Here is a 13,505-nt window from a genome sequence, read left to right as displayed (position 1 = left end):
TTTCACTTAGCATGATGTTCTCCATTTTCATCCACTTACCCGCAAATGTCATTATTTCATTCTTGATTCATTCATGTGTTCGTGGGCATTTGGGTTGATTCCATCATTCAAAAATATTTGAGTGCCTACAACATACGGTCAACTGCTAGTGAGTATTGATTCAGAGATTACTTCTTTGTGAGGAGATAGGAAAACACAAATGGAAAACTATAGTACATTTGCCTCCTAATTGAAGATTATGCAGTTGTTTCAAATACGTATAAACTAAGATGTGCGAGAATGAGAATAACTTTTTTTTTGTACTGGAGATTAAACCACTGTGTGCTTTGTCGCTAAGATATAACCCCCATCCTTTATTTATTTATTTATTTATTTTTTAAAGAGAGAGTGAGAGGAGAGAGAGAGTTTTTTTTTTTTTTTTAAATATTTATTTAGTTAGTTAGTTAGTTCTCGGCAGACACAACATCTTTGTTGGTATGTGGTGCTGAGGATCGAACCCGGGCCGCACGCATGCCAGGCGAGCGCGCCACCGCTTGAGCCACAACCCCAGCCCTATTTATTTATTTAGATAACAGGGATTGAACCCAGGGGCACTTGATAAGCCACATACCCAGCTCTTTTTTTTTTTTTTTTTCTTTTTTGTATTGAAACAGTGTCTTTCTAAGTTGCTTAGGAGCTTGCTAAATTGCTGAGGCTGGCCTTTAACTTGGTGATCCTCCTGCCTCAGCCTCCTGAGTCACTGGGATTACAGGTGTGTACCACCACACCTGATTCTTTTTTATTTATTTTGAGACAGGTGTCACTATATTGCTTCAGGCTTTGCTAAATTGCTGAGGCTGGTCTTGAATTTGGTGATCCTCCTGCTTCAGCCTCCCTAGTTGCTGGGGTTACAGGCATGCACTACTGCACTGAGCTTATGTGAAAGTCTTTGCTTTTATCTCCACTACTATAAATAGGTACTAGTGTTGGTAACCAACATGACCTAGTTTGGACATTGAAGAAATATATTTGTTTACTCATTTTTTAACATTTTTTGAGTGATGGAATATTTTTGAATGATGGAATCAGCCCAAATGCCCGTGAACTCATGAATGAGTCTACCACTGAAACAAGGGTAATGGAGAAAGGGCCTTCCATTTTTTAGTGTAATCTCTGTTAGCATAGGTAATGAAGTTCAGCCCAAGTGCCTCTTCTGTAAGCATGAAGCATAGTAGGATTCAAAGGAATATAAAATACCATCTTCACTCTGGAGTTTAGATAAAATTTTTATACACAGGGCTAGCTCAGTGGTAGAGCACTTGCCTAGCATGCATGAGGCCTTGGGTTCAAATATTGCATATACCATCAATCTTCTTCCCTTCCTCCTACCCTACCCTTTCTGTAGTACTGGGGCTCAGGTGAACTGAGGACCTTGAGCATGCTAGGTAACTGACTCTGACTGACTGCGACTGACTACACCCCAGCCCTAAAACCAATCTTAAGGTGTAGTAGGTTATAGTATAGGAACTTATATGCTCCAAACTGAGAATGTTATGGGAATTCAGAAGAGGAAGGAATTAGTAAGGTCCATGGCAGATAAAAGGACCCCAACTCCTTAGGAGCTAATGGAAGAAGAAGGAAATTAGAGAGATTAATCTGAATTTTTTTTATAAATTTGATAAACACTTTATAAATAATTGTTGGTGTTACAAGTTTTCTAAACCCAATGTTGAGAAAGGCCAGACATAGATTTTGAAATCATTATTATTATTATTATTATTTTTTTTTTTTTGGTGATTCTGGGAATTAAACCCAGGGCTTTGTGGATGCTAGGCAAGCAAAAGAACTGCATCCCAAATGCTTTTTTTTTTTTTAAAATATTTATTTTTGGGCTGGGTTTGTGGCTTAGTGGTAAAGCACTTGCCTTGCGTGTGTGAGGCACTGGGTTCAATCCTCGGCACCACATAAAAATAAATAAATAAGTAAGTAAATAAATAACTCTATTTTAAAAATATATATTTTTTAGCTGTAGTCGAACACAGTACATTTATTTATTTTTATGTGGTGCTGAGGATCAAACCCAGAGCCTTGCACATGCTAAGCGAGCACTTACCCGAGCACTCTACCGCTGAGCCACAACCCCAGCCCCCAAACACTTTTTTTAAAAATATTTTTTATAGTTGTTGATAGACCTTTATTTTATTCATACATGGTGCTGAGAATCAAACCCAGTGCCTCACACATACCCCTGAGCCACAGCCACAGCACCCCCAAACGCTTTTCATTTGAGATAGTTTCACCAAATTGCCAAGGTTGACCTCAAACTTGCAATCCTCCTGCCTCAGTTTCCTGAGTAGCTGAGATGACAGACACGTACCACCATTCCCAGCTAAAATCTTACTTTTTAGTTGTCCTTGTTAACTTTGACCTCCTTTTCTCCCTCTCTCCTTCCTTTCTATCTTCATTTCTTTTCTTTTCTTTTTTTTTTTGTATTGGGGAATAAACCCAAAGGGTTTATTCTCTCTACCACTAAGGTATAGCACCAGCATTTTTTTCCCCTAGTATTGGGGATTTTACACAGGGAAACTCTACATTGAACAACATCCTTAGCCCTTTTTGTTTTTTATTTGAGACAGGGTCTTGCTAAGTTGCTGAGGTTGGCCTGGAACAACTTTGAATTTTCCTGCCTGAGCCTCCTGAGTCACTGAGATTACAGGTGTGTGCCACCAAGCCCAAACTTTTTTTTGAGGCAGGGTCTTAATTGCCCAGACTGGTCTCAAATTTGCCACTTTCCTGCCTTAGCCTCTGGAGTCACTGGGATTACAGGTGTGCACTACTGTACCCTGTACTTAGTTTCAAATTAAAATTTATTTTCAATTAGGTGGCATAAACATAAAAGAAAGTAATTGGAAGTCCTTGTTCTCTGATTCAAGAGATTATTGGCTATTCCTCAAAATATCTGAGAGTATTCAATCTCAGTGCACAAATTATTTTTGTCTTCCTCCTCACCATGAATTGCTGTCAAATAATTAGAAATAGTATGAATTAGAGTAGGAAATTAGAAGCCAGTTACCATGGTACACACATGTAATCTCAGATATTCATGAGGCTTAGGCAGAAGGATACAAGTTTGAGGCCAGCCTGGGCAATTTCACAAGACCCTGTCTCAAAAAATCGAAAGGGCTGGGAATGTAGCTCAGAGGAAAAGCACCCTGAGTTCAATCCCCATTACCACCATTAAAAAAATAATAATAATATGGGGCTAGGGATGTGGCTCAAGCGGTAGCGCCCTCGCCTGGCATGCATGCAGCCCGGGTTCGATCCTCAGCACCACATACCAACAAAGATGTTGTGTCCGCCGAGAACTAAAAAATAAATAAATATTAAAAATTCTTTCTCTCAAAAAAAAAAAATCTCTCTCTCTCTCTCTCTCTCTCTCTCTCTCTCTCTCTCTCTCTCTCTCTCTTTCCTCTCTCACTCTCTCTTTAAAAAAAAATAATAATAATAGTATAATCATAGTTGGTAGGAGGCTGGGAGAAGGAATCTAGATATTAGAAGGTAAGGGTAAAGCCAGGGTTGCAGCTCATCGGTAGAGCGCTTGCCGAGCATTCGTGAGGCTCTGGGTTTGATCCCCAGCACCACATAAAAATAAACAAATAAAATAAAGGTATTGTTCCATCTACAAGTAAAAAAAAAAATAGTTTTTCAAAAAGGTAAGGACAGGGGCTGGGGATGTGGCTCAAGCGGTAGCGCACTCGCCTGGCATGCGTGCGGCCCGGGTTCGATCCTCAGCACCACATACCAACAAAGATGTTGTGTCCGCCGAGAACTAAAAAATAAATATTAAAAATAAATTCATTCTCTAAAAAAAAAAAAAAGGTAAGGACACTTGGGCTCAGTGTAACCCACCTGGGATTACAGGTGGGAGGTTGATGTAAAAGGATTGATGTAAAATTCAAAGCCAGCCTTAGCAACAGAGCAGGTAAAAAAAAAAAAAAAACGGGCTGGAGATGTAGCTCATTGGAAAGTATCCCTGTGTTCAATCCCCAGCACTCCCTCCCCTGCAAAACCCCTTGTTTCCTCACTTGATCTCAATTATAGCATCCTTGTTATTGCTCACTCAACTATTCCCCATCATACACTATACTGGTTAAATTATTAAAATTTTCCACATCAATTAACTACAACCTTAACACGGCTTTACACAATCCTCCAAGGAGTTCCATAGACACTTCAACACCATCCAGCCCGGTGACTCTTAATCTTGTTATGGCTGCATGGCTGCAATCAGATTTATTTGGAGAGGTTTTTGTTTTAATATAGATTCCTGAATCTTATCTGAGTATCAGATTGAAATTTCCAGAGACTGGAAGTGAGAAATATAAAACAACTCTGTAGCTCTTCTGACTCAGAAGAAGCAGGTGTTTGGGAACCATGCACAACATTCCAGAACGGCTTTCAAGGTTTTCCACTCAAGTAGCTCAATCCGTATGATCTTTTGCTGACCTCTGCCCTTGCCTTTTTTTTTTTTTTTTTTTTTTTGGTACCAGGGATTGAACCCAGAGGGGCTTAACAACTGAGCTACCTCCCCAGCTCATCATATGTTTTATTTTGAGACAGGGCCTCACTAACTTACATGGGCTCTCGTTCAGTTGCTCAGGCTGGCTTTGAACTTGCAATCCTCCTGCCTCAGCCTCCCGAGCTGCTGGGATATAGGTGTGCTCTGCCACACCCAGTGAAACAAGGGATTTGACTGACAGGGACAAGTAAAAAAAATAAATAAATAAACTCACATCTTGTTATGAAGGAAATCACTGGATAGAACAAAGAACCATTAGGTCTTGATAGTTGGGGTATTCTGAAATTTCTAATCAACCTTTAAACAGGAATTGGTCATGAGACAAAATTACTGAAATGTTCTAGCTTTGTCTAATAAATTTAAAAAAAAAAAAAGCCTTGATGAGCTTCTTCTGGTTCAGTACATACATTCCTCAGCACACACGATCATGTCATGAAGTCACCCAGTTTTCTGAACAAAAGCTGCTGGGGTGGGGACATGTCTCATTTCCTGCCCTTCCCAGAGCTGGTTATTGCCATAGAGTTTATTACAATCTGCCTTGAGCCAGAAAAACATCTGTAGCTCCTGAAACATCCCATACCAAATGCTTTCTTTCCCTCGTTTCTTTGAAGAGGAGTGCACAGGTGAGGGGCAGAGAAACTTAAGGTTAATATGAAGGTGAGTCCAAATATATGCTCATAAACGGTGTAATCAAACAAAATCTCTGCTGATCAGAGGTATGTACATCCAGCCGGTCAGTCAAAAGTACTTCTATAGGCTCATCCAGAACATTCTGGCTACGTAATAATAATTATTATTTTGTACTTGTAATTCAGCTCATGGGGTCTTTATCACTAAGCTATATTGCCAGTTATTATTTATTTTTTTTTTATTTTGAGATAGGGTCTCACTAATTTAGTGAGGGTCTTGCTAGGTTTTTGAGGTTGGCTTTGAACTTGACCTCTTCCTGCTTCAACCTCCTGAGCAGGTGAGATTATGGGGGGTAGACACCAAATCCAGCTTTCACTCTTACAAATTTAGATTACTGAAGATAATTTGAAGCCTACGGAATGGGAGAAAATCCTTGTCATCTGCTCCTCAGTGCGTTGATATCCGGAACATTCGAAGAATTAAAAAAAGTTAATACAAAATAATGATAATAATAAGAACCCAGGGCTGGGGTTTTAGCTCAGTGGTAGAGCACTTGCCTCGTATGCTGTTTAAAAAAAAAAAAATAAGAAGAACCCAATCAATAAATGGGCAAAAGAACTAAGTAGATACTTTTCAAAAGAGGAAATACAGCCAGGCACTGTGATGCATGCCTGTGATCCTAGAGGTTTAGGAGGCTGAGGCAGGAGGACCGAGAGTTCAAGGCCAGCCTCAGCAATTTAGTGAGGCCCTAAGCAACTCGGTGAGACCCTGTCTCTAAATAAAGTACTGTTAAAAAGGGCTGGGGGATATGGCTCAGTGGTTAAGTACCCTTGTGTTTGATACCTAGTACCCCAAAAAAAAAAAAAAGAAAAGAAACACAAATGGTGCAGGCAGTGGCACACGCCTGTAATCCCCACAACGCAGAAGACTAAGGCAGGAGGATTGTAAGTTCAAAACCAACCTCAGCAACTTAGTTAGAACTTGTCTCAAAAAATAAAAAGGGCTGGGGATGTAGGTTATTAGTCAAACACCCCTGAGATTGATCCCCCAGTACCCCCACTCCCGCAAAAAAAATACAAATAATAACAACAAACATGGGGGCTGGGGATATAGCTCAGTGCTTGCCTCATATACACAAGCCCTGGGTTCAATCCCCAGCACCACCAAAAAATAATAACAACAACAACAAACATTAGTGAAGATGTTGTGGGGGGTTACCGCTCATACATTGTTGGTGGGACTGCAAATTAGTGCAAAACCATTCTGCTTTTTTTTTTTTTTTTTGTACCAGGGATTGGACCTGGGGGTGCTTAACCATTGAGGCACATCCTCAGCCTTAAAAAAAAAAAAAAAAAAAAAGACTTTATTTATTTATTTTTATGTGGTTCTGAGGATCAAACCCAGTGCCTCACACATAAGAGGCAAGCACTCTGCCACTGAGCCACAGCCCCAGTCCTCCCCAGCCCTTTTAATAATTTTTATTTAGGAACAGGGTCTCTTTAAGTTGCTCAGGCTGTTTTTGAATTCAAGACCCTCCTGCTCCTGCCTCCCTAGCTGCTGGGATTACAGGCATGAACCACCGCATACAGCTAGTGCAAACACTCTGAAAAGCAGTATAGAGATTCCTCAACATACTGGGAAATGAACCACCATTTGACCCAGCTATCCTCCTCCCCAGTATATATCCAAAAGGTTTAAAATTAACATACTACTATGATGCAGCTGCATCAATATTTATAGCAGCACAATTCACAATAGCCAAGCTATGGAAGAAACCTAGGAGTCCTTCAACAGAAGAATGGATAAAGAAAATGTGAGATATGGTGTTACTCAGCCATAAAGAAGAATGACATTAAGGCATTTGCCAATAAATGGGTGAAACTGGAGACTATCATGCTAAGTGAAATAAGCCAGTCTCAAAAAGTCAAGGGTCAAATGTTTTCTCTGACATGCAGAAATTAATCTAAAATAAGTGTGGGGAGATAAAAATCAATAAAATATCGGGCTGGGATTGTGGCTCAGAGGTAGAGCGATCGCCTAGCACGTGCGAGGCCCTGGGTTCGATCCTAAGCACCACATAAAAATAAATAAATAGAAGTATTGTGTCCAACTACAACTAAAAATAAATAAAATAAAATAAAAAGGCAATAAACTAGATCAGTGGACTTGACAAAGGAGATCAAAGGGGAGGGAGGGAGGGAGGAGGGATGGCCTACGGAAAGAACAGTGTAATGAGTCTGACCTAAGTTTCCTATGTACATATTTGGCTCTCACAGTGATCTCACCATCATGTATATCCAAAGATACTAATTTAAAAGAAAACGATAAATAAATAGAAGAAAGGTCAGTAGAGTTCAGGGGAGGGAATAGGGAGGGGGAGGAAAGAAGGGAAGGAAAGGGGAAGTGCCGGGGAAAGAACTAGAACAAATTATATTCCATACTTTTATGATTACTTCAAAATGAATTCCAATGTTGTGTATAATTAAAAAGAAACAATAAAAAGAAAATACAAAACTTGATTTAAAAACAAGACTATGAGCCTGCTTGCAGGTAATACACGCCCACACCACCAAAGACCCCAAATCAAAAGTCAACTCTAAACCAGGCCCTGTGGAGCCTGCCGGTAATCCCAGCAATTTAGTGAAAAAGTGTCTCAAAAATTAAAAAAAAAATAAAAAAAGACTAAGGATGTAGGTCAGTGGTAAAACATGCCTGGGTTTAATCCTCAATACCAAAACACTAGGCTGGGGCTATAGCTCAGGTAGCAGAGTGCCTGCCTCGCATGCACAGGGCCCTGGGTTCAATCCCCAGCACCATTAAAAAAAAAAAAAAAGAAGAAGAAGAAGAAGAAGAAAGAAAGAAGAAACACAAAAAAACAAACAAACAAACAAACAAAAAAAAAAAACCACCCCAAACTCAACCCTAAACTAGGCCCAATAGTGCACAATTGTAATCCCAGATACTCGGGGAGGCTGAGACAGAAGGATCACAAATTCAAGACCAGCCTAGGCAACTTAGTGAGACCCTGTCTCAAAATAAAAAATAAAAAGGGCTGGAAATGTGGCTCAGTGGTAGAGCGCCCCCTAGGTTCAATCCTTAATACTGTTAAAAAAAATTCAACTCTAGACCAAAACTTCTTTTTTGAAGAGAGGGGTAGTGCTTCTGCTAGGCAATTGCTCTACCACTGAACTGCAGCCCCAGCCCTAGACCAACCTTCTTTTGAAACCCCAACTCATAAGTAAAGAGAAGAGGAAAAATCTTTTCATGTTTTCTTAAATTCTGCTTCCCAGAGAAGGCCTTGTTCTCTGCCTTCCTGCCTTTATTGAGCCCCTGCTGCATACCAGGCATTGTGATGACACTGGAAATTCAAGTGAATAGAAATAAGCACACAGTTCTTGGAGTTCTGTTCTATGGGCACCTCTAATTATAAAGTGCAAAATCTGATGAGAGAGATTTGGATCTTACAATGGGAAAGGCAGAGGAATAAGGGACAAGCAGCAACTTCAACTGCTCTGTAAACACTAATCCAATATTAACTTGCAAAAGTGTCCAACAAGTGGTCAATTTGATGTGAGTGAACATTAATTATAAAAATGTTCAGCTTCATACTATTGCAGTTGATCCTCTGAAACATTCTTGAGGACATTGGCATCAAATCATGAGCACAATCTAATTTGTATTAGTTCCCATCAGGCTCTGTTTGAGTCTTTGAAATCTCCACCAGTAGCAATGGTGGAAATATACAGAAATTGGAGTCTGACTGCCACAGACTCCATTGTTTATGGACTATGTGAACTTGGAGCAAGTTATTTAACCTCTTGGTTTTTCATTATTCTCATCTGTTAAATGGGAATAATAATAGTATATTTCCAACAGGATTGTAAGATATAAATGAGTTTTATATGATTAAAATATATCCAAATTGGTAAATATTCAATCCATAGCTGAGGGCAGTGGCACATGCCTGTAATATCTCAGAGACTTGGGAAACGGAGGCAGGAGGATCACAAGTTCCAGGCTGGTCAGGGAAACTTAGTGAGACCTATCTTGAAGAAAAAATAAAAAATACTGGGGCTGTAGCTGTAGCTAAGTGGTAGAGCGGCTGCCTTGCAAGTGTGAGGCCCTGGGTTCGATCCTTAATACCACATAAAAGCAAATAAACAAATAAAGATATTGTGTCCATCTACAACTAAACAAATATTTTTTAAAAAAGTACTGGGGATGTAGCTCAGTGATAGAAGACCCCTGGATTCAATTCCCAGTACTGAAAAAAAAAATCAATCCTAGCTATTTTTGCTATTATTATTAAAAAGAAAACAATGAAGGATATATATTGGGAAGATGTTGATTAAAGTATATAAAATCGCAGGAAGAATAAGTTCAAGAGATCTAATGTACAACATGATTATAGTTAAATAACCATGTACTGTACACTTGAAAATTGCTGAATTTATGTGTTCTCATCACCAATAAATGATAACTAGTGCATAAACAATGCAAGGTGTTATATATATGCTATTTGGCTTGATTTAGCCATTCCACAATGTGCACATATTATGAAACACTGTGCTGCACATCATAAATATGTATAATTTTAAGTGTTAATTATAAAATAAAATATGAACTAGGACTGAGCATGGTGGCACACACTTATAATCCCAGCAATTTGAGAGACTGAAACAAGAGGATCTCTAAGTTCGGGGACAGACTGGGCAATTTAGCAAGGCCTCAGCAATTTAGTGAGACTCTGTCTAAAAAATAAAAAGGGTGGAGGGGCTGGGGATATAGCTCAGTTGGTAGAGTGCTTGCCTTGCACGCACAAGGCCCTGGGTTCAGTCCCCAGCACCATACACACACACACAAGAAAAAGTAGAGATGTAGTTCAATGGTTAAGTGCCCTTGGGTTCAGTCCTTAGTATAAAAATCAAAAATTAAAAAATTATAAAAAAAGAAGGGACTAAAGAAAGGAAATATGAAATGTGGATGCAGTTGGGTTCAATCCCCAGCACAGGGCACAAGAGACAGAAAAGCACCCACCAGTGGTACATGCCTATAATCTCAGTTATCCTGGAAGCTGAAGCAGGAGGATTCACCATATATTAAGTACTGTCCTAGAAATTAAACCCAGGGCACTCTACCACTGAATTATATCTCAGCCCTTTTATTTTTTATTTAAAAAAATTTTTTTAGTTATACATGGACACAATATTTTTATTTTGTTTATTTATTTATATGGGGTGCTGAGGATTGAACCCAGGGCCTCACATGTGCAAAGCAAGTGCTCTATCACTAAGCCACAACCCCAGCCCCTCTTTTGAGATAGGGTCTTGCTAAATTGTCCAGACTGACTTCAGACTTTCAATTCTCCTGACTCGGCCTCCTGAGTCATTGGAATTATAGGCATACACCACCACACCTGGCTCGAATCTGCACTTTTAAACAAATGCCCCAGACGATTAGGAATCGGGTGGTCTTGGGAAAACATGCCCTAGGACATCCTTGGGGGTCTGAGTGTTAACTTCATTCATAGCCAACCAGTTTCCAAGAGAATCATGCTGACAGTACTGTGACTATTTAATGTGAATCAGTCTTTATTTTGCACTGGTGTGGTGCATTAACAAATTCAACATACAAGATAGCATTACATATTGTAGGTTAGCGTTACAGCATTATGCAATTTCACACAATCCATGTTAGCTTTTTCATTTGTTTTTTTGTGTTTTTTTTTTTTTAATTTGACACATTTATTTTATTTTTGTTTCATTTTTACAAGAGAAGACACAAGGTAAAGAAAGACGACCACATGGTGAGGGCAATGTCACTGTCATGGCCATAGTAAAGGCTTCCAAAAGGGACTTGCATCTTCCCTCTCCTGAGCAAGCCACCCCTGTCCCTCAAACCAGCTCTGTTCTCATACCTAGAGCACGGTCCATCAACATGTACATCTCGGCTGTGCTCCTCTGAGAACTGAAATAAGGAATGACTCATACAGGGACTTCTGTTATTACGAAAAACTCTTGTCTCAAGGGAATCAAGATATACACACAGAAGGACTGGCTCTTGGAAAATCAGAAGTGACCATTCCCTAACCTATTCCTGACCACGAGTGCTTTGTGCAAAACGTAGGATGTGACTCTCTTGTCTTTCAACTGACTCCACCCTTCCCAGTTAGCTCTGGAAAGAACAAATTTGAAAACCAAAGTTAGCTAAGAAACTTTGGGACAGCAAAATGCAGGGCACGATGGATCAGGCCTGAGGTAGGAGGGGGGAACCCTATACTGTCCACCTCTTCACCTTTTTCTGGCAAAGACACTGAGGCAGCTCCTAGCCTACAGGACCACTGGTTCCTCCCCTGGCACTTCACCATCCTCTGCTCCGTAGACCCAAAGAATGAAAGGTATAAAGCTACAAGGAGGTGGGGAGAGAGGAGTGGGGTGAGGTTGTCTTCCCAGACTGACGTCAGGAGGAGCTACAGAGGCACACACAGCAGGGCAAAGACCAGACTACCTCCACCTGTTGCTTTGCATTGTTTCTGGGAAGGAAACAAAAGCGGGTTGCTTAGCGATTTCTGATCTTTAGACATTAAGGCGATGAAGAGGAACCATTTAAAAGTTTTCCTAATGGGGCTTCAGAGTGCTCCTGCCAAATTTACATTAAACTATCTTGAAATGCATTTTTAGAAAACAAAAATTATTTTCTTCTACGTATGATACAGTATTTACACTCTATAGATTAAAGGACAGAGACTAGTGGTGCGTGACCCCAAATGATGATGAATGAGATAGTGAGTTGGATTATGGGGACCAGAGGGGGAATGTCAGGAATACAAACAGAGAGTGGGCTTTGTGCCTGCACAGAACTGCTCTACATTGTCAAGAAATATGGGTTCAAAGGAAAAACCAAACAAAAGAACTGGGGTGTATGGGGGGTACAGATCGGATTTAAATCCACTAGAGCTAAGGGAACAACAAAGGCAATGTTACCATACCACCCTGTCCATGCAGACTCAACTCTTGTATTCCCTTCTCAGAAGCAAGTTGGAAAGGAAGGATCTTGTGGATTGAAGTGGACAATCCATTCTCGGTTACTCTTTCAGGCCCTGGATCAAGCTGTTGTTTATTTGATTGCGTTCCTCTTCAGACTGAAATAAAAATCTGTACTGCCTGTCCAAGCTCACCTGTGGGTAATGAGGCCCCTGCCATATGAAACGTCTCAACTGTGGAGACATGGCTGCACTAGGGGTGAGGAATCCTGAATTCAAATTCCAGCACAACACTGAATCTCTCAACCTGTTCTGCCCAGTGTTTCCCTCATCCCTTTTCCTTGTCATGAGACTCAGAAGTTCCAAGAATGATGCACTTTGTTTTGAGCGAAAAGAGGTTCTGAAAACATTCAGGTTACTTTTCTTTTTATCTTGTGGTCCTAGGAATGGAACCCAGGGACTCTACCGCTGAGCTACATCCTACCCCTTTTTATTTTTATTCATATATATATATATATATATATATATATATATATATATATATATATATAGTGTGGTGCTGGGGATTGAACCCAGGGCCTTATGCATGTGAGGCAAGCACTCTACCAACTGAACTATATCCCCAGCCCCTTTACTTTTTATTTTGAGACAGGGTTTTGCTAAGTTGCCCAGGTTGGTCTCTAACTTGTAATCCTCCTGCCTCTGCCTCCTGAGTTGATGGGCACCAACTATGCCCACCCCAAGTTACCATTACTACTCAGCCACACTGTTATTTTTTAAGAGCTATTATTGAAAATTTCAAGGAGAGGGCTGGGGATGTGGCTCAAGCGGTAGCGCGCTCGCCTGGCAAGTGTGCGGCCCGGGTTCGATCCTCAGCACCACATACCAACAAAGATGTTGTGTCCGCCGAGAACTAAAAAATAAATATTAAAAAATTCTCTCTCTCTCTCTCTCTCTCCTCTCTCACTCTCTCTTAAAAAAAAAAAGAAAATTTCAAGGAGAAATAATCATTTCTGAGGGCCTTTCAAGAAGCAAAACTTACTTCATTGTAACATCTGAGTCACCTGAGAAGATTCTAATTCTTCTCCATGTCAGCCTTCCTGGAAAAACAAAGGCCAATGTAATCCTTCCAACCTCTGAGGACTTCAAGCCCATCGCTAAGGAATGGCTGTCACTACCGGATATAACTACCAAAGGGGATGGTAGTCCTCTAATTTCTCTCCTCCTTGTCCTCATACCTGCAAATAAAATTTGGAATCATCTGGATGAGTTCACTGGTAGTCTCCTAGAGCTGAATTTGAAGCCTCCAAAGCTCCTTTTAAAGAAATTGTCTAG

This window comes from Spermophilus citellus (genome assembly GCF_964194105.1).
Source record: "Spermophilus citellus genome assembly, chromosome: 9".
Lineage (NCBI taxonomy): Eukaryota > Metazoa > Chordata > Mammalia > Rodentia > Sciuridae > Spermophilus > Spermophilus citellus.
This window is presented reverse-complemented; position numbering follows the sequence as displayed.